Below are 21,701 nucleotides of genomic sequence, written 5' to 3'. Positions count from 1 at the left end.
AGCGTGAGTAACGCGAAAGGGGATGATTATCGGCATTTTTCAGGCTCTGTGGCACGGGGCGGCGGGAGGGTTGGTACAATTTGGTGTTTGTGCATTGGGGGGGCTGCACGGTAGCCCCCTTTGAAAGGTTTCGTGCCCTCTCTCAATTCCTAAGTAAACCTCTCGTCCCCCTGTCAGCTTTGATTTGTAACCGTACTCGTGGCATCTGGTTTTCATATGAAGGGTGGAATACAGGGGATGCTGTCTGCTCGCTTCTGCCCAGAGCTATTCATCTGGGGCCGGCTCGCCAAAAAAAAAAAAAAAACACCAAACCCATTCCTGAAAGGCACTAATCATTGCGGAGGTGGAGAGCAGAGAAAGGATCTGCTGTCCCCGCGTGCTGTGGGATGCGAAATGAGGGGCAGGAGGGCGAGGAGGAGCTCTAGCCCACCCGGGTCCGGGCTCTGCTGCAGCCCCTGCCTGCGCTCGGGATGGGGATCTGGCAAATGCATCCCAGAATGTTAAGGCAGAGGAAAGGATGGGTTTGCAGGAGGGATTTCAGCAATGATTGATGGTATGTGCGCATGGCACGTGCTGTCGTGGTACATCTGCCCCCCGGATTTGTCCTCCGTACCCTTTCTCTGTGCTCTTGGCAGCGTTGGGTGGCACAGGGTGGCTCTGAGCATCCCAAACGCCTCCGGAGTTGCACGTGGTTGCTGGTGCCAGGGGGTCTGCTCCATCCGGCTGGTGCAAAGCCCACCCCCACGGCACAGGGCTCGGGGCATTTGCAGGCTTTTGCAGGGTCTTTGGGGTTTTGCTGGGGGGGGGTGAAATGGGATTGTTTCAAGGTGGTGTGGTTAGAGCCAGCTTTATGAAACGGGTGGTCTGCTTTTATCCTGACTCTCAGTGACAGTGTTTGCAAAGCCAGGAGGAAAACCTCTGCCCATAGTCAACTCAGGGCACCAGCACTGCCCATAGCTTCTTCTCGTGTTGGTTGACTTTGACTTTTTATTGCACATGGCCATTTTGCTGATATTTCTTGGGGCTTTGAGATTCCCAGTGGACCGAGACGGTCACTGTCCTGCAAAATTCATTTGGAAATGCCAGGCTGGCCACGTGAGAACTACAGAGGAGGCAACAACATGCCCCTTTCCCTCAGCAGCCATGCAGGACCAAGTGCTTTCGGAGGAGCCGTGGGCAGAGCTCCCGTGCTGCGTCTTCCGGGCGAGCAGGGACAAGGACATCCCGGGGTGACAGCTTGTTCTCCATCCGCATGTGGCAATGGCTTTCGGGCATCCCCCAGCCCGGAGAGCCCAGCCTCGTGCGGTGCCCTGGGCAAAAAACTCCCAGCTGGGTGAGGTTTGCTCGCTCTCACCTTATTATCGGGGCTGGAGGATGAGACGAGGCTGTTCTCCGGGGTGGCTTCCAGCAAAGTCCAGATCCCAGCGCCGGCATACCAGAGCGCTGATATCAAACCCAGCAGGGACCGGCCAACTGGGAACACTTAAAAGCAGGGAGGATTGCAAAGCCCACGGCCTGTAGCTGGCACAGAAGCAGCCTTAAAAAGAGGAATATCTGCCTCCAGCTGCCGAGAAGCACCGAGGGGCATGGGATGCTCCCAAACCCCAGACCTGCCAGGGACATCCCGTGCTGGGTCGTGGGTCCCCGTGCATGGCTGAGTGCCCCTCTGTCCCCAGCTGCCTGCTCCATCCCGGGCTGTCCTTGCAGCCTTCCCCTTCGCTCCTGTCCCTTTCGGGATGGGAGAAACTGGGAGCCACATCCCTGCACAAGCCTGAGCTGGATGTACCCTGATGGGCAAGACTGGGTTAAACAGCACCGGAGAACTGCTGCCACTCCTTCCCTCTGCAAACCACTTTCAAACCCTGTAAAGCCTTTAGAGAAGCACTCTTCAGCATCATCTATAATTTTAACACGATGGTCTGACTTTCCTAAACCAGCAGCTGATTTTCAGCAGCGAGGAATGCTCTAGAGGAAGCGATTTTATTTTTCCTTCCCTTGCTGGACTTCCTAGGATGCAGCCTTTGATCCAGAGTCCTGATGTTATCAAGTAGGAAGCTGCAGCTCTTTGAAGTGGGCTTCACATCACACTTTAAACTTCTGGGGATTTTAAACCTTCAGCACCGGGTGCAGCTTTGGTACAGATCGCCCCCACTTCAGATCCGAGGACTGTGGCCACCGAGGGATGTCCAAGGGCTCAGCTGGGACCACTCGCACCCTGGGCTGGGAGCTTGCAGAAGAAATGAGAACATAGCTCGCAGCTGCTTGGGGAGATTTAATGCTTCAGGGAGGCCAGGACTGTGGCCTGAGTAAGATTTGGGTGCTCTGCTGCTGTTTTGAACATCTGGCCTTGCTGCTGTGACCTGGGGCGGTGGAAACGGGTCACATCCTGATTCCAGAGGAGCTGCATGGGATGATGTTTTCAGGGTTGCGATCATCTGGGTCATTGTAAAACCCCTTTCTGCTTTGCTCCCGCAGCTGCCTTCCCAAAATTTCACCCCAAAAAGGCACCCTCATGTCTTGTTTCGGAGGTGCTGTGGATCCAGCTGGAAGCAACAGCACGAAGCTTTCCCAAAGCAGCAGCAAAAGACTCCGGGATGGGAGCGGCCTCGAGCAGCTGGCACTGGGAGCTCTGCTCACCTGTAGTGGATTAACAGGGACGTGGATGGGCTCAGCTGGGTTTGCAAATGAGTCCCACGGTGCTAACGAGCAGCATCCATAAGCCGTGGGTCATGCGGCCACCTCCTAGGATGTGGGGATGAATCAAGCTTGATTCGTGCAATGCCTTAAGCTGGGTTTAAAGTGTAACTGTTACTGCTTGTTTATTCACTTATATTTTTTGACAGTCCAGGGCATGTCGTTCTGGGATGCTGCACAGGCACAGAGCAGGACGGGGGTCTCTGTCCCCCAGAACAACCTGAATATTCGCTGAAATTATGCAGGCTTGGAGAGCAGGGATGAGGGATTTGAAGGTGTTTGCAAGCAGCTCGTCCCCCAGCACGGGGCGAGGAGGGTGCTGGGTGTTGGGCTGCGGGCAGGTATCCCAAAGCGTGGCCAGAGAGCCCGTGCCAGCCTGGCGAGCATCCCTGGGGGAGGTGATGGGCTGGAGAGGAGGACTTGGACATGAAGTCTGGTACAGGCAGCGGCAGAGACAGCAGTGGCCCCCGTGGATCTGTCTTGAGCCTTTTGGTCCTCATTCCTCATCACTCAATTAAAAAAACAGGATAAAAAAATAGAGCTAAGAGTAGGGAGAAGGGGACCTGCATCCCTTGGCACGCGGCACCTCTCGGGTTTTGGCAGCCAGAGCACCCAGCCTGGCAGCACCGGCAGCGAGGAGGGCAGACTGCAGGCAGGAGGGACGGCAGCACGCGTGGGTGCTCGCTTTCCCCTTGCCATCCCCTCTGGGGTGCTGGCTTCGGCAGGGGCAGCACCGTGGAGCTTTGGTGGGACCCCCCCCACAAACCCTGCTGCAGCATCCCCCTCTCAGCCGGGCTGGGGGGCTCTTCCAAAGTCCCTGCGCTGGCTTTCCAGAACAGCTTCTCCATCAGAGCTTCTTCCAAAAGAGCTCCCGTACTTTGGACTCGATAGCCCCGGGGTGGCAGGATGATGTCCCTGCAGCGGTGGCTTGGAGCCCATCTCCAGCATCCCCGTGCAGTCGTTCCCTGCTGAGCCGGGTTGCTCCCTTCTCCCGCAGATCCAGCACCCGGTAAGCAGCCTGCCGCCTTCGAGTGGCACGGGACAAGCAGGAGCACAGGAGAATCTGCCTGGGACAAGTGGGAATGGCCTCTCCAGCTCTTGGGATTTGCCACGCCAGGGAGCTCCGCACGTCTGGAGCTCGAGAGGAGCCCAAGTAGGACAGAGGAGTCCTCAGGTGCCAGGTAGGTGATGGGGACGCGGCCACCCTCTTTGGGCAGGAGACACAAAACGGGTGCCCAGAGCATGCCCGCGGCTCGGCGCCAGCTCCGGGTGCTGGTGGAGGATGCGCACAGCCTTGGGTGAGGTGCGTGGGGGCCGTCGCGCCGTAGCAGCTCTTCGTTTGCTTCCCGTCAGCCCCATCAAGGGACACACTAACGAGGAGCTCCGAGGAGGGGTGGCCGAGCAGCGGGGTCTGCCCTAATCGATGTCCTGCCGAAGGAAGGGTCCACGCCGAAGGATCAACCCAACACCCGCCGCCCACCGCTTCGTGCCAAGGTTGATTTCCCGTGCTGAGGGTGGGTGATCCCAGTGCCACTGCCTCGCTCGCTGGGAAAATTCCCTCTGCTTTCCTGATGGTGTAAGGATGCTGGACATGAGCATGAGCCCACGCTGCTTATTCTTGCTTCTTAGCACCAAATCTAAAGCCTTGTGCGGTTTTTCAGGCCAGAAAAATCATCATTTTTCTCCCTCTCACAACCAGCGTCGTCGGCTTTGCAGCAAAGTCTGGGGTTGAACTTTTGTCCTGCAGACAGAGATGGCTTTAATTGTGTCCCCATAAAGCAGCTCAAGCTCTTCCCTTGAGGAAGGTTCACAAGGAAGATGGAAAATAGGCCCTTAATGCCCTAAGAATTTTCCTCTCTTCCCCCACCCCATCTTCCCTTCCATCAACTTTTAAGCTCTTCCAAAAACTGCAGCCCTCTGCTTCTATACATTGATGGCAGGACAGGGATGCTGCAGCTTTGCCAGCAGCGCAGGATTTCCATTGAGTTATAAGTGGAAGCAAATGGTTTAAAAGGAAATTAAATTTACAGCTCTATAAAAAAATGCATTTTATTGCTTTGCCTGTCGTTCGGTAGAGGCAGGGAGATAAAGGAATGCTTTGCATTTGTCTCTTGCCTCGGAGGCCAGAGGCAAAGAGGAGCAAACCCACCGATCACGCAATGGCCGGGCAGCCGGATTCGGCCCCAGCTCCATGCAAGTCAGTGGCAAAATCCTGGGAGAGGGGTGGTTGGAGGTGATGCTCGCGGGGGGCTGTGAAGCAGGATGCTTCATGCTTTTAAATGTTGACTGGACGAGGCCCCGAGTTTGGCTTGGAGGGCACGTTCTGCCCTAAGAGATTGAACCGGATTCTTCCTGAAATCCCAGCTAATCGTGGCACTTTGCAAACATGCGCAACACCTAAGGGTTTATTTATGGGGAAACGTATAGCTCCTCTCTACGGTTTATTAAGTAATCTCTTTCCCGTGTCGTTACAGCACTGAGTGGGGAGCTTAGAATAAATGGCAATAGAATAGCTGCACTGGATGTCTGCTAAAGCCAGCGCGGTAAATTCTTCAGCAGAAACTGAAGGGAGAGGAGGGATCGGTGCCTTCATGTTAAAAGCAGAGTGACACTGGGCTGGCCGAGGAGCCAGCTGAGCCAGTGGGCACACACCGGCTTGGCCACTGGACCCGTCTGTGCCGGCATCGTGCCGTGTCCGACTGAGCCGGGAAGATGCTGCGGGGAAGGGGAAGGCGAAGGCCAGTGGGTTGTTCGTGCAGAAAGCTCAGCACGGCACCCAGTGCAAATCCCCTGGGATTATAGGAGCATCCCTGGCTTGGCTGGGGACAGGTATAGGAAGAGCGATCGGTGGCTTGGCTGGACTCGGTTTGCACAGCATGGCACCGGCAGCCGCGGCTTTGGGGTTGCACATCACCGTCATCCCAAGAACGGTCCTTCCCGGGGCTCCCAGATATAATGGGACCCACCAGGAGCTGCTGGGGTCACGTCTTTCCCCATTGCCACCTCATTCGGGATCCCAGCACAGGCTGAGGGATGCTCTGGCTGCGCCCAGCAAGCCCGTGTGAGGTGGGCGAAGGAGCTTTGCCTCTTCCAGCACCGCCTGAGCTACAAAGTGAGTGTGCGGAGGCTCTTGGCCCTCCGGAGGAGGAACCTCCCCCGGCTCCAGCCCTCCCAGCTGTGTCAATAGAGGAGGAAGAAACAAAAGTGTTCTTTCTTCGCCTGTTGTTTTTGCAGAGGGGGACAAGCCGATGGCCGTTGCACTGTGACACTGGCTGCTGGGGACAGGCGTGTGTTGGGCTTGGCTGAGCTCTCCGCACCCTTCTGGGAAACATTCAACAGCAGGGTGCAACGAAGGGAAACCCAGACAGTCTGCTTATATATATATATATATATATATATATATATATATATTTCCTTTTGCCCATGACTTTACTGAGAGCGGATCGTTAAAGGTCGGAAGGGAAGAGGTTCTCTGGCCTTTCTCCAGAGCCAATTTTTTTCCCTGAGCAGCATCCTTGCTGCCACAGGGCCCAGGGTGGTTGCACATCCCTGGGACATCTCTCCCTTCGTGGCCGTCCATGCAGCTCTCGCCACGTCCACGCTGCCGGCTGCACCCAGGCTCCCCGCCGCATACTCTCCATCCCCACCTCCGAGTAACCTCCCTCGCAGGCTGTGCGTGCAACACAGCCCAGGGAAAGGAGGACTGAGGACATCACGGTGACGAGACCGGGGTCTGGCCGGTCCTCTATGCTCCCCCAGCGCCTTCCAGCGAGCGAAAGTGCAGGCAGCTTCTGAAGTGCTTTGCAAAACATCGGTGGCTCTCCATGTTGGTATCTTGCTAGAGCATCACCCAGCAATGCTGCCGTTCCTCCTGAGCACGCAGAGCTCAGCAAGGACTTCGGAGCGGCAGCTTATCCCTGGAAAGCATCCTCTGCATCCCGCCGTGCCGCAGATCCCGGAGCCTCCCCATCAGCGCGGGTCGGAGACGAGCCCAGGTGCAGGCAGCGACGGCCGCAGCTGCCGGCCGACCCTCTGCCGCGTTTCCTCGCCAGCATAGCTCCGCGGCAGCCTCTCCAGACCTGACATCAGCTGTGAAAACAGAAGAAGCTGCCTTCCTGCACGGTGCAGGAGATGTGTCCGGCTCCTCCGGCAAAGCCCCTGCCACCGCCGCGGAGAGGACTCGCAGCGTTGTTGGGTATCTCAGTCTTTGCGACGGGAGGCTGCCCGGCCCTGTTTGCCAACTGCTAAACATTATATGTGCTTCTAGGATTGAAACGATAAAATGTGAAGTCACCATGCCTGTCCATTTTAAAGGGCCTTGCCCGAGGACAGCTGGGGAGAGGCTTGGAGGAGACCCCAGCCCTGGTGGGAACACGAAGCTCCCTCCATCTTTCTCCCCAGACCTGCTCCCACTTTCAGAATGCTTTAAACCTGATATTTGAGTATTATCATCCCTCCTTTCGGCAGTGCTCTAAACCTAGAGCCATCCTGCAGAATGTTTTCCTGCTCATGTTTTCCACCTCTGTCTGGGTCGTGTAGCCCCATCCAGGCTGCTGACACCGGGGATGTGCTCTGGGTCTCCCCGCACATCCCTCCTCCTGGTGCCACAGCTGGATAAATCCGTGGAAGCTTCTTGCAACCTTGGGGCTGGTGAGCATCTCGGGGGGCTTTGCTCCAGCTTAAACTTCGGGCATGTGACAACATCTGCAGGCAAGAGCAGGGGACCCGAGTTGGCTCTGCCCAAACCGGTGTGCGCCTGCCTGTGTCAGACTGGGAACAACTGGGTTTTTCCTCTTGGATCCTCGTTTTCTTCATATACAACGATGGAGTTGGTGGTGGCACCGTTCCTGCCGGGCACCGTGAAATCCCCGATGCAAAGCCAGTCTGTTGGTCGTGTACATCCGTCACTTTTCCGTAGGAAACCCAACTTGACGCTCCGAGGATGAGTCATGCAGCGAGGAGATAAAGCGAAGTCGAGCTGAGCTATTCTGATTCACGCTTTGCCTTGAAAAGCAGCAGATTTATGCACAGTGTTTGCAGGGGCAGCACGATATAAATCAGCTGCTCTCCCATGTTGTCTCCATTGCTGCTGCTGGTTCCCACGCATATATCCATTTAAATCTCCAGGCTGACAGGGAGAAATCATTCCTGGCTGCTCCCGAGGCCAGCCCATGTGCCTTGGGCAGGAGAAGGGGAGTCCCAGAGAGAGGGGAACGACGTCTGTTGCTGGAAGAAAGCATCTTTCATCAAGCAGATATGTATTTTGGTGGCTCCTTCCCCGCTTGGATGCTCCAGCCAGGTCTGCCTGCTGCTCTTGACCCAACGTGGCCGTACATCTGTGATGGGTCCCCTTTGGGGTTCCAAGCCGGTTGTCCCCAGAGCCGTCTGGCCACATGCATCACCGCAGCAGCGATGCTCAGAGGATGCACGAGCAGGGAGCACCGGGGAGCCGGCGTGCCTGGGTTTGCAGTGTGGCTCCTGATGCTCAGCTGGTTGTTGGCGACTGGAGCCGGGGAGAAGAAAACAATACGTGATTGCACTGCAATTAAACAGCCTCCTAATTGTAGCGCTACATACGGCTCTTCCGCTGCTTTCTAAGTTTGGTGGCATAATTACAGCAGCGGGGTAAAGGCAGCATCTGTGTTCCCACCGCGCCAAGCCCTGCCTTCCAGGGATTTTGGATTTGACCGTATAAATCCTGGGCTGAAACCTGGCATCCGATGAAAGGGAAAAGTAACCCCCAAGCTGTGCCTGGGCTTGGCCCTGGTGAGGCACGACGGGCAAAGTCCTCGCCTCCCCTGCAGCCCCCGCCGTGCTTGCTGGCCCTATCCTGGGGCAGAGGCAGGCAGCGCATTTTCCTCTTTAGAATGTGTTTTTGCAAAGCAGCTTTAAAAAAAAACAACAAACCAAAGCCTTGCTCTGGTAGATCATTGTAACTCTCAGTTTAGAAACACGCGGCGAGGAAGATTAAAGGGTGGCTCGGGGGAAGGCAGGCTGGGTGTCAGGATGCTGGGACGTACCGGGAGCAGACGCGGGTGCGAGGGAGTTGTCTTCCCGCTGTGTCTCCGTCTCCCCAGCTCCGCTCTTTTTTGGGAGGACCCGGGACAGTGAACCCATTTCCCTCTGGCTGATCTCAGCACCGGCTTGTTATTGTAGGGTTGCTTGCACGGGGTGGTTTGTTTTGGGAGCATCCCCCAGCATCCCCAGGCACACGAGGGGCACCGACCACCCCGGGAGGGCAAATGCATTGCAGGCAGCGCTGCCTGCCCCAAGGAGATGGGCAGCGGGGCGCAGGCAGACTCCCAGACCTATATGTAATTTTTTTTTTTATATACATATATTTGTTTATACTGTGGGTTTGAGGAATCCCGAGATAAATGCCACTTTCTGTGTTAAAAGGAGGACGTCTTGGAAGGCAGGGGAGGGAAGCTGAATCGCAGTCTGTGTTTTCGGTTGGAAATGTGTCTCAGGTCCTGAATGTTTTCCATCACACAGGCGGGTTTGTGTGGGTTCACCTGGGCAGGAAGCGGCGGGGTAAAGCGATACCCCGCGGGGTGCGGGCGGCCCTTCTCCAACACCCCCTTTTCCTAAACCCGATAGCAGCCGGCAGCTGTTAATGAAATAAGCAGCCACTTTACGGCAGCTCTCGCACCATGTGTGAAAATTATTAGTTGCAACGTTTTGCTGGAAAACAGAGGAAGAAGGAGTGGGGCAGATGAGAGATGCGTGAAGTTATTTGCTCCGCAGCCCCATCCCCACGCTGGCATGAATATCCCACCCGGCTTTCCCCTGCAAATATCTCCTGCCCGCTCCCAGCAGCATTAAATCTCCAGGTGAAGGAAAAAAAAAACCTCTTGGTCTGTGAATTCACTGTAAAAGTATGCGGGGTTTAGTAATATTGCATTAGCACTGGTTTGGTCGTTGCTAAATAGCTGAGGGAAATAAATAGTTTCCGGTGTCCACAGCATTAGGTATTGTCTGGGATGCTTTCTGCAGGGAGGAAAAGTAATCCCGGGATAAGCATGGCCCGTCAGATGGAGAGTGATGCCCCGACCCCCTGCCCTCTCCTACCCGCATCTGCCTGTCACTGGGGTCTGGAGAGAAACCAGTAATGAGTGGGTTTCACCCGTTTTTCAGAAGCAAGATTTATTTATTTTTTTTAATTGTCACTGTTTGGAAGAATTCGGTTTTCCAGCCAGGATATAAAAATACACATTTTTTTCCAGACTCCCAGAGGGTTGGGGGCAGGGGAGGTCGTTCTTTTTCATTCCTCCTTCAGTGGCCGAAGTTGAGGAAAGGGATGAGACGCACGGGACAGCATGGAGCCTGGTCCACAGCGATGCTGCCCGCCCTGGGCCAGGGGCAATGGCCAGATCCCCAGCCCATTTCTGTGCTTTCCAGCCACTTTCTGCTTGCAGCATCACCCTCACGGCTGGGATTCAGCCCCAGGAGTGGCTGCATCTGCATTTTCCCTGTGGGAAGGGCAGCAGCATCCTTTCCTCAGACATGGTGTCCCTGAGACAACATCTTAAAATCTCCCTGCTCTGCCTGAAAACCATATCCTGAAGCAGAAGGGAAATTCCCAGTCCTCGCTTTGCATCTTGCAAGCACATGCTAAGGAGGGATGTTGTCCCAGACCGGTACCCAGACCGACGCAGCAGGGATGGGCTTGGACCCCGAGTGCTTTTCCACCTCATGCAGCACCAGCAAAAGGAAAATACTTGCAGGATGCAATTCTTCAACCCTCTGAAATATCCTCTGCTAATTTTTTTGACTGATGAAAGAAAAATACACCGGCGTGAGGAAGGGGATTTTGTCGCTCAGTGTGTCTCTGGAGAAAACATGCCTCCCGAGCAAACAGAGCCTGGGCTTGTCTGGGCGATGAATATTGGCATTATTTGGCCGCGCTCGCTCATGGATGGTGCCTGGTGAAAAAGAAAAGAAAAAAAGAAGCAGAAGAAATAGCACGGAGCCTCTGGGTGGATTTTCTCCACCTTGGTATCGCCTGGCTCATGCCCTCTCCTGCCACGGCTGGGGCACAGGGATGTGTCCCCACATCTGCCACCCAGCAGCTGGACCAGCAGGAAGGGCTGCGTGTGCCTGGAAACCCATCGGCAAAATGCTTTTCATTACTTGCCCTTTGAAGTTTCAGGCATGTGCCAGACTCGTGTTCGGCACCTGCAAACAAACCTGACCCGAGCGGCCGCCCGGCTTTGATATTTCACGGCGCGGGAGGATCTCCACAGCCACGGGCTGCCGTCACCCTCCAGGAGAGACGGCGGAAAACGCAGATAGATTTTGGTCCAGCTCCTCCTCACCCCGCAAACCAGGGATGCAGCAGCAAGGCGTGCAAATCCATCCCACTTTTGTGTCGCTGGTGTTTGACACGTCCGCATCACGTTGGCAGGCAGAGGAGGACCAAGCTGCTCGCTGTTCCCAGTGCTGCCCGAGGCTGGCAGCCGTCCGCTGCTCACCGGCTGCGGCTGCCGGGACCGTGTAACCCTCCCGACCGCCACCGGCATCTTTACGAAGCGGCTGATTGAAGTTCGCCATGAATGTCCTTCTGTTCACCAGCCTTTTTATAGCTCCGCACGTTTTTCTTGGCCCTGAGCATTTCTGCTCCTGTTGAGAACAGAGAGCATCTCTCAGCGCCGGCGTCCGCAGCCAGCTGGGACGGGAAGGGGCTGCATCAGGGCAGCTTATTTTTCGGGGTCCCATTGCCTGAAATGCAATGATCCCACCATGCCTATGCCACTGGGGCAGCCAGTGTGTTTTGTAGCTCAGACAAGACAGAGCTCAGGGACTGTCCTGGCGAGGAGCTGCGGTGATGCTGGAGCCTGAGAATCGAGCCCTTTCCTAAACGCCCGACCTCAAGCTGCGGTTTCCGATGTGGCACATCCCTCCTGCCTCCCGCGGGCCACGAATCCCAGGGAAACACCGTGCAAGGTGCTGAAGGGGATGGCAAGCTTGGCTTCAGGCAGCAGCCCTAGCCGGAGGAAGCCAAACCGGGTCATTCTCAGCCAAAATCACAACAGCCCCGCTCCCACCTCCCATGGGTGCAGCTCCCCGTGGTGATGCGGTACCCACGGGTGCATCCCAGCCCCACAGGTGGGAGAGGGAGCCTCAAGGAGGGGAAACCCCAAAATTCCCAAACTGCCTTCCCTGCTCTCTGGGATGTGATTCCCTCGTCGCAGGTGCTCCTCTTCCCCCCAGCCCACGAGCCGTCTGCTTCCCCTTTGGCGTGGGGAGGATGGCACGGCGCTGACGCGTGCCACTAGCCGAGCAACGGGGTAATGTTCTGGAGCGGCCATAAACCAAGGGCTGGGTAGCAAGGATCTGCTCCTGGTTGGTTTTTCTGTGGCCAAGCAGAGGACATTACTTACAGAAAGGAGTAAATATAGGCAGTAAATTAAATGGTATTAAAATCCCCTCTTCTGCAGGGGCTGGTGGGGTCCCTGTGCTCCGGCAGCGATGGGCAGAGATGCGGCCGTGAGGGTTTTGCAGCAGCATCTGTGCCATAGCTGCAGGTCACAGGCAGCTGAGGATGGCTGCACGACACCGGCTGCGAGCACCGGGGCTCCCGCGGGAGGGGACGGAGCCGGCATCGCTCCTGAGAGCGGCAGGGATTTTGCAGGGATGTCACCGGTGCGTGTGTGAGATCACAGATGATGCAAGCCGGTGGTGCCAGCTCGTGGGAGCTGGATGAGGGGGAATACCCACGGCATTGCAGTCGGAGATCCCAGTGCCCCGGGACGGCATGTTTGGGTTGGCAGAGGGAAGGTGTGCTGGGAGATGGGCAGTGCACACCGTGCTTGCAGAGGTCGGGCTGCAAGCCCCTGTGATCCGATTTGGTCTGTGATGTGCCTCTCACCCGGGCATCTGGGCATGGGTACGTGATCCCAGCTTGCTGCTCGAAGCCCTCCAAGGCATCAAGTGCCTTGGGTCCTCAGGGCAGGTGGCACCCAAAGCATGTCCACGTAGCCCAGAGCATCCCATCACCAGCGGAGTTCTGTGTGCCAGGGGACACAGACAGCACCCGTGGGTCACCCTGGCCACAACTTGACCAGGGACCCGCCAAATCTGCCTGTCCCGGTGAGAGACGTGTCAGTACGAGTCATGTCCTGGCCAGCCTTTGCATTTAGCTCAACATCTTGTTTGTTTTCTACTAGCCAAGCCAAGCAGTGGGGCTTTTGCAGGGAGAGTCTGGGGTTAAAGCAAACCTTGCAGTGGACGTGGTCTCGGGGTCTTGTGCACTCTGCAGGGTGTTTTCCAGCAAAGTCCTGCATGGGGCTGCTCCCCCCTGTGCCCTGGGTGTAATCAGATCCATCCCCCACCAAGCAAGCATTTGTATTCAGAGCATTTTCTGAATGTTTTGCATTTGGGAGACTCACGAGGAATGTCTGCTGGGGAGGGCAAACAGCCTGTGAACCGGCGAGGCGCTGGTGCCTGGCCCGGGCTGCGTTTTGGGGACCTGAGCCCCTTCTCCAGGGCTGTCCCTGCTTGGGTCCCCATCAAATCCCACAGATTCCCTGGTGCAAAAAGGCACTTTTTTCGGTGAAAAGAGAAACCACCATTTTTACCAACACCTTCCCGCTGCGTGAGCCGACAGGAATTGGTGTTCCGTGGAGCATCTCCTACCACAAGCCCTGAAATCGCAGCCAAAGATTATTTGGGAGAAGGTGGCTGCTGGAACAGCATCGCTGGGTCTCACCATCGCCAGCCTTCTCCTCCCTGAACCCCCTGTCCAAAGTTGGCACCGCGCTGGGCGGCTGCTTGCAGACACCTTTGCTTCCCTCTGCAGGAAATCTCCATAAATTGCAAGTCAGCCTCTGTGCATCGCGTTATCCCAAGAGCTGGACCCCACCAGGAATATTGCTGCTGTGGCGGGGGGGGGACAAGCCAAGTTCGCGTCTGGACGACGTGGCCTGCCAGAGCCACTGGCTACTTTTATCTCCATCACTTGACTATTATACTTAATCAGGAAGGGGGGATATTATAATATTTTTTTTAAATCCACTTTTCTTTTATATAGAGCAAATTATAATCACTTTTAATTGAAAAAAAAAAAGCTGATAATATTCTGAACCAAATTTCTGGAAGAGAATAATTAACAGTGCAATAAATCCCCAAAGGAAATGCTCATTAATCTTGTCTTTCAGAAGCAAATTTCAGAAGAGAGCTTATTTAAAACATTGCTAATAATTATAGGAAAGTTGACAGCTTAAAAGCCCCCAAATCTAGCAGCAGTCTCCTCCTATCAGATCCTCCGGTAACTAGTTCAGGCTGGACGGGAGCATCCCTGCTCTCCAGGCTGGGGTGACCGCTGCGGCCATCGGGTACCACCAGGATGGGTGGGATTCCCCGGGATGATGCCGGGGGTGGGTTGCAAGGGATGAGGGGTCTGTGTCACCAGGGATGGCCTCGGCAGGGCTTTCGCTGCGGGTCATCTCTCTGGCCTGAGCTCGGGGAGGGGTGACAAGATCATCTGAACCAGCTTGGTCGGTGCACTCAGAGCATCGCTGCTGGCCGGTGTCGTTGATGCTCCTCGGGCTGCTTGTGGTCCTTGTGCTGCCTTTGGTCCGTCTAAGCCCCGGCGTGAAACGCCGCTCTCTCCATCTGCTAAACCCGGCTCTGCGTGGGGCTCAGCAAGACCGGGGTCGCTGGGGATCGCTGTCATCAGCAGGATGAGACCTGCAGGAAAGCGGCTTTCCTCGGTCAGTGATGGGGGCTCACAGCACCCTGATGGGTGAGGGCTGGATTCGTGCGCTCGCTGACAGGCATCCAGCCGACCCCAATTGAAGTCTGTGACTGCGTTAATTGCGATGAGCCAATTAATTTCACTCGGCGATACGTGTGTGCATGCGTGTGCCTGCCTGAAGGCAGAACTGGCCAAATGAACGTGGGGCAGATTCTGATCTGCAGCCGTGCCGCCGAGCGAAGGGGAGAAGAAGGATGCCAAAAGGATAACAAGCTAAATGAGGCTTGGGTGAAAATACCGGTGATGTGCTCATTGCTCTCGGGTTTCCTGTCCCCATTTGACCAGGGCTGGGAGCGGGAGCGGAGGGGAAGGCAGCTTGGAGCAGACCCAGGCTCTGCCGGGAGGAAGGAAATGTGATATTGGCCTGGGAACGGTGTCATTGCCTTTGCTTTTTTGCTTTTTTCTTCCTTTTTGGGGGGTCACGGAAGGCTAGGAGGGAAATGCGGAGCGGGACCCTATCCTGGGAAAGTGCGGTGAGGGGGATACGGTGATGTGGGACACCGACGTGCCGTACCCTGGCGATGCCCGAGGGGGTCAGCCAGGGCTGGAGATGGTCAAGGTGTTGCCGCTGGGCTGCCCTTCCCCAAAATCCATCCTTTATCCGCATCTTCGGCAGCGCACAGAATCATTTCTCCCCTTCTTCCACCAGCTCCCCTTCAGCATCCCATGCACAGGGGTGTCAATGGACAAATTTTTGTTAAATTTAAAACAAAAGCAAGCAAGGGAGAGGAAAATCCTCCTTTTTGGCTTATGCAAATTCACTCCACTTTGATAACAAATCTGCCTGGGTCGCGCAGACCTGGGGAGATGGCGAGATTTCATCGCAGCAAGATTTAATACCTTTCCAAGGCCCCAGTGAAAGAGAGCACTTAATCCCATGCTTAATTTCATTTCTGTGCCTTAAAATACTGAGTGATGCACTCATCTCGAAGTGAGGGGCTGGGCCTACTCAGGCATGCCGCGGTTCTCCAAATAAGCCGGACAGCGGCCAAATTTCAGCAAAAAACTTGAGCACATGCTTTGGTGCATCCCACTCTCTCTGTTTGCACCCTGGCAGGATGCGGGCTGGTTCCCAGGGCACCCACAGGGTGACGTGGGACGTGCTGGTACCCAGAGCCCTTCGCCTCCCCCGGCACCCGGTGGGACACCGATCCTTCCGATCTTCTGCTTTTATCGCTCAAAACGGTGTCTGAGGAGTTAATTTTGATTTTTTACATTTTTTTGCCATGATCCTCTGCCTGTGTACCACCCTGGCCCAGGCAGGTCCTGCTGTGTCGGGGACCCCAGGGGTTCCTGCGGTCCCCTCCCGCCTGCTCTTTGTCATCCGGACCCATCATTTTCATTAGGCAGCTGCTCTGTACCTCGCACGCCTTTTATCTGCGTTCTGTTAAATGATCTCAAATATGTGATATGATAAAGACAAACAAACACCCGTTCAATTTAGTTCATCCTAATGCCAGACTCTACTTTTACCAAAGTAATTAAGATTAATGCAGTTGATAATTTAGGAAGTATTCTTAAATGTACCCTTCTGGCAGCATCTAACATGTAATTTTACCTTAGAAGATTTATCGGAGCACTTAGGTAACAGATAGTTCCTTAGCAAACAGGAGCATTTAGAAGGAAAATGAAAGATTAATATTTCTTAAATAAATGTCAAAATAAGTCATTCTTTATTTCAACCGCACAAAGATGTTGCTGTCAGGCCAAGCCCCTCTGCTGATTACCAGGGGAGATTAAACCCGCCGCAGTCTCGGGGCTCGGTGAGCAGGAGGGAAGGAGGTCTCAGATGTCCTACGCCTCTGTTTTTTTAGGGAAGCAGATGCTTTGAAGGGCTCCGCTCGCTCATGCCAAAGCACATCAGAACCAGGCCAGCCCCTTGCTTTGGGGCAGGGCGGGGGGGAATTTTGGGAGCTGACCCTGACCTTGCCAGCAGCCCCTGGGGTAGCTCCAGCCTGGCAGCTCCCGGCCCCGCTCGGCACATCCCGGCTGCTTTTCCCGCTCCACGACGGGCAAGAAGAAGCTGAGTTAAACCACAGCAGAGCCTCGCCGCTCTCTATCACCAGCCATCTTATTTCCTTTGGAAAAGACTCAGATGCTGTTGGCCACGGCCGGGGATGGGACCGGAGCGAGCATCCGTAGCTGACTGACACCCAGCTCCCGTGACCGCCCAGCCAGGGAATTACGGGATTTGCTTTGCTGGGTCACCCTGATCCCTCCGTCCCTTTTCACGCAGACATCGGACTGGGGTGACCTCCAGGCGGGGCTGAGCCGTATCTCACGTCTTCTCCTCTCCCCCCCACCCCAGCCACCTCCTCTGTGCCGCGTCCCATGGGGCATCCCCTCTGCCAGATGTGCAACCTCCTCTCGCAGCACCTCCAGCTCGGGCGGCACGAAACTTCGGGAGGGAACCCGGGCACGGTGCCGAGACACCGGCTCGCAACACCCCCACATCTCGCGGGGAGCCCGGGGAGCTGCCAGGCTCGGCCGTGCCCGCCCAGGGACCTGCCCTCCTCCACTATTTTTGCGTTATGAGCCGAGGAAGGGTTAGGACTGTTTGCAAAATCTGGATCCCGAGCGAAAGCTGGATTCTCACCAGCTTGGAAATTCAAAGCTGTTTGGATCCAGAAAATCAATTTGGACCATTGTGAGCAAGAAACAAACTTTCTGAATAACCTTCCAACTTCTCCTCAGGCCAGAAAAATCTGCTGGAAACAACCTCTTGCCCAACACAGCCAGACCAGACCATCCAGGACCGTTTGTGTGTGTGTGTGTGTTTGCGTGCGTGCACACCCTCAGCATCTTTCCCAGCCCCTCTTACAAGGTTCTTTTCAAGCTGCCGGCACCAGGGCTCAGCTCCTTCGCACTGCAGTTTCTGCCCAAGGGATGCTCCAGCCTTTTCCCAGCCTTTCTCAGAAAGAGCCTCTGTCCATCCCCAGACCTGTCCCTTTGGTCCTGGGCAGTGCCCGGGCACAGGGCCAGCCCCGGTCCCTGGTCCCAGCCTCCCTCCTTGGGGACAAGCAGGGACCAGGGCTGGTAAGGGAGATGTCACATCCCTCCTGGTGAGATACTCCCACCCGCTGCATCATGCCCAGGCAAGAGCCAGACCCCTCATCCTGCTTTTCTCTTTATTTGACCGGGAAATAGGGTAATGTCAGGATGAGTCTGATATGACCCATGTGCTCTTGGGGAGCAGTGAATGTGGGTTAACTCCAGGCTGGACCTGGGGCTGGCAAGGAGGTAACAGCAATCCCTTAAAATCCCCGCGTTTTCCCAAACCTGGGAAAAAGCATCCTTTTCCCAGCTCACTCCCAAGGTGTAATGTAGGCGAGTGCTGTTTCGGGAGCATGGCCTGATCCAGCACGGTACGGGATGGAGACGGACGGGAGGTGGGCTGCTCCTCTACCGCCTACCCACTTGGGGCTGAGCATCGCGGGGACCGGCACGTCACCGCCCAGCCAGGGGGCACTGAGGGTTGGGGATGGCATGGAGGTGGGGGGCGGTGGGGGGACCTGGGCTCATTGCTGGGTGCAGGATCAGGCCTGGCTGGCAGCAGGTTGGCAGCTGCCCCGCGGCTTCTCTCAGCACCTGCCAGAGGCTGGCCGGTGCCCTGAGCGCGCCCAGTGCTGTGGTTTGGGCTTTGGCCATCCTCAGTCTCCCCTTCCTCCTCCTCCTCCTCCTCCTCCTCACACCGGCGAGGCCGTTTGCTGCCTCTTAGGGCCGTATCCTGACCGCGGTTACAATGAGCCCCTGCAAGGTGTCACGTCTGCAGGACCCCAATGGGTGGAGGTGGTGGCCAGATGCAGGGGATGGAGCTGGGATGCAGGAGAGGGGGAAGTGGGACCCCATCGCCATCCCTGCCTCAGTTTCCTCACTCCCACAGCACCCTATGTCTACACGCCTGGCCAAACCCACCCACTCGCCGGGACCCGGCTGGGGGTGGCCGTGACGGGGCATTTTGGGGTGGAAACCCCTCCTTTTGGCGGCCGAGCGCTCCCCGCGCGCCGTGGTGCAGGCAGCCAAGCCAAACACAGATTCCTGACATATTTTTCTCTTTCCTTTGCAGCCAAGAAATTCATATTTCATGGGAGGTGAAAGTGAGTCCCGGCAGTAGCTGAGCGGCGGAGGGTGCCAAGGTACGGGCCAGCTGACAGCACAGGGTCGGATGCTATTTTTGGGAGCCAGATGCTCTCCTCATCCCGGACGGGCTCTGGGGATGGCCCCGGCCTCCCCAAGTCCCGGCTGCAGGGATGCTCGGGGACCTCCCCGGCTGCTTTTCTGACCCCACAGCAGCCCAGCCGTGAGAGGCAGAAAGTTTAAAGAGGCGCTGGGCTTTGAGAAGGGGCCGCTTCACAACGGGAAGGGATTTTTCACAGCCCCAGCCAAAGCTGTGCTGGGTAGGATCGACCCACCTGGGTAGGATTTAAATCCTTTCGGCAGTGGTTAAGTGCCCCTTTTTGCGGACAAAAGCCCAAAGCGTGTTCAGGGTCACCCCTGCGTCTCGTGGAGCCGGTGAAATCCCGTAGAACTGGGGGGTTTCTTTGTGGGACCCCCACATGCCCCCTGCCCATCTCCCTCCTGCCAACTGCAGCAAAGGGTATTTGCCTGGGTGATGCCACCCAGCCGGTATCTTGATTTTTTTTTTTTTTTTCACTTCCACCCACTCCCACACCCGTCCCTGAGCTGCCGTTGCCGAAACCGCAGTGCCTCCGGCCACGATACCCACCCAGATAAGAGCAGCCCCATCCCGGGATGGTTGTTTATTCACCTTGCAGGAGCAACCTGTGCCAAACCCCGACCGAAGCTGCGGCCCCGGGACCCCCACCCCGACCAGACCCCCTTACACCCAGCCCTGCACGTCTCCCAGCCCCATCAGGGCTTCGCCGGACCGGGCACTGTACATACAAATAGCAAGAACAGTCCCTGCCTTGCTAATCTCAATAGACGATACAAAGAGCAGATAGGCGAGGGGAAGCATTATCGGGCCTGATTTACAGATGGAGGGCTGAGTCACCGTGATTAACTGACTTACCCAAGGTCATGCAAGGGAGAGGCCGAGCCGAACGCTGAACCCGGCTCTCCCGAGTCCCCCAGCGAGGCCATCCCTCCGCTACCTGCCAAGGGGAAGGATTTTTCCCTTCTGCCCGGAGCGATGCCCGGCTGAGCCGTTTCAGCCCCCTTTTCCTCCTTTGCTTCAGCAGCCGGTGGGGTTTTCTTGTTGGGTGTTGGGTTTGGCTTTTTTTTTTTTTTTTTTTTTTTTTTTTTTGCTATTCAACAACCGTTTTGTTTCTGCTGCAGCAGGGTTGAGCCCCAGGGAGATGCTTCACCTGCTGCTGCCCTGCCCATGGTGGGGACATGGTGGTCCCCTCGGTCTTCGTGGTGTGGTCCCCATACAATATCCCAGCCAAGATGCAAAGCTCCAGCGTCCCGCTGGTGGGATTCACAGCTCTTCTCTCTTGGGAAGGAGATGCTATCAGGGCTGGGGGTGACGCGGTTCCCTGGGACGTGCGTGCCGGGCCAGCCCTGAAGGAATAAGTGCTAAAGGGATTGGGAAGCGCTAAGGGGCTCAGGGAGCACGGGCAGCCCAAGGGGACCCTCGGCTCTGCCCCTCGAGCGTAGCTGGTTCTCGGGCTGTGAAGAGTCGAGCCCCTTGGCTCCGGGTGCCGGAGAGCCGGGGCGATGAATCACAACCTGTCTGGCGTGTCGGGGCTGCTGGCAGGATGGGACCTGCCCCACGGAGCGGCAAGCTGGGCTCTGCCTTGCCAGCCAGGCTCCTGCCGTCGCTGCTCGGCTCGTCCCCATGTCCCCAAACTGCACCGGGGCTGCAGGAGGCTGTGGGTGGCCCCGTGTCGGCCCCCAGCGTGGGAGGATGCTCCAGGGATGGGCGAAAGGGCTGAGCACCCGGCAGGGCACGCAATTGCAGGTGGGGATCGCTCTCCCTGCAGCCAAGCAGCCTGGTAATAAATATCACATGCTTTTTTTTTTTAAATCATAATCTTCCTTTGCCCCTGTCCCATCCCTTTCCACCTCCTTTTCCAGGAGCTGAAATATAAAAACACAAGAAGCGATGCCAGCGGTAATCCAAAGAGGAGCCTGGTTCTGGGGGCAGGCTGAGTGGGCTGAGAGCCTGTAAAAAAAAATAGAAAAAAGATGAAATGGCCCCTATTTTCATTTTATTCTGGGTTTCCCATCCCACAAAGAGTGAACTATGTTTGGGCTGGATCCGTAAACCCTCCGGTGATGGATGCAGGCAGCTGCCGGGGGAATATTGCTTTAAATCAACACGCCCAGCCCTCCTTATCGAACGCCCCATCGGGAGCAGCACTGGCTGAGCCTCACCGAGAGGCCCCAGATTTCTGCACCGTGCTGCTCCCAAGGCTGCCATGCCATCGAGCCCCACTCCCGGGTTTGCAGACGGTGGCCGCAGCCAGCGGGAGGGACCCCCACGCAGGGATGCGGGACCCCCAAACCCCGGCGCAGGGACAAGCATCAGGGTTTTGGGGAATGAAGCTGGTTTGGGGGAACGAAGCCCTCATTTACACCTTGCCCTTATCCCCATGTGCTATCTATCATTTGCATGGGATAAATTTGTGGCCATCTCCTGCCCAGGCTCTGCCACCATCGCCGGGCATCCCGTCACGGCACACGGATCCCCTTCGTCAGCGGGACAGTCCTGTGTGCCACCGGCTCTGCTTCCCCCGTCTCCATCACTCTGCCAGCACAGGGAGCGCGGTGTTTGTTTCTCCTGGCGCTCAGCACTAATGCACCAGCAAACCCCAGACCTTGCCATGCAAATCCTGCAGCTTTACGGATACGCAAACGAGCCTTTCCTTCAAAAAAAAAAAAAAAAAAAGGGCTCCTTTATGTGGCTGAAAGAGCACGACTGTGATAATGTAGCGAGCACTGGCCTTGGGTATTTTATCTTGGCAAGGAGCCTTTGCAAATTTAAACAGCAGCAAACAGGCTTCACAGTTGTGGCTGGAAGCGGCATAAGTGGCGCATTGTTTTGCAAGCAAAACCCTTGCGTGCCAAAGGGCCGCGTGTGAGCTTTGGCCAGCGCGTGGGGAGCGAGCACGATAGGGTCCGGCCGTATCAGCCCAGCATTCATTTCACTTAGCGGGGTGTGAAATTGTGGAGGAATTTGAGCCCAGCAGCTCGAATCAGAGAGGGGACCCCGGGGAGCCCCCCCAGGCTCTCCCCGCTGCATTGCCTTCCTCTCCCTGCAAGGTCTTGCCACGTCTTTGCAGAA

At 56.3% G+C, this 21,701-nt stretch overlaps 1 protein-coding gene across 6 annotated transcripts in view; it reads left to right on the top strand.

The window, feature by feature from the left end:
• ZNF469 (zinc finger protein 469) overlaps nt 1–21,701 on the top strand; it is a 209,318-nt gene that overhangs the window by 171,735 nt on the left and 15,882 nt on the right. For 3 of the 6 annotated variants that reach the window (XM_069793301.1, XM_069793303.1, XM_069793300.1), the window contains one exon: nt 18,519–18,588. The exons of 2 other annotated variants lie outside the window; for them this stretch is intronic. The gene's annotated coding sequence lies outside the window, so the exon portion shown is untranslated. Of the gene's footprint in view, nt 1–3,691; nt 3,876–18,518; nt 18,589–21,701 lie in introns of all 6 variants that reach the window. One more of the 6 variants, XM_069793302.1, reaches the window with a different exon arrangement.

This window comes from Haliaeetus albicilla, chromosome 10 (assembly GCF_947461875.1).
Source record: "Haliaeetus albicilla chromosome 10, bHalAlb1.1, whole genome shotgun sequence".
In the NCBI taxonomy this organism is placed as follows: Eukaryota; Metazoa; Chordata; class Aves; order Accipitriformes; family Accipitridae; genus Haliaeetus; species Haliaeetus albicilla.
This window is presented reverse-complemented; position numbering and strand designations above follow the sequence as displayed.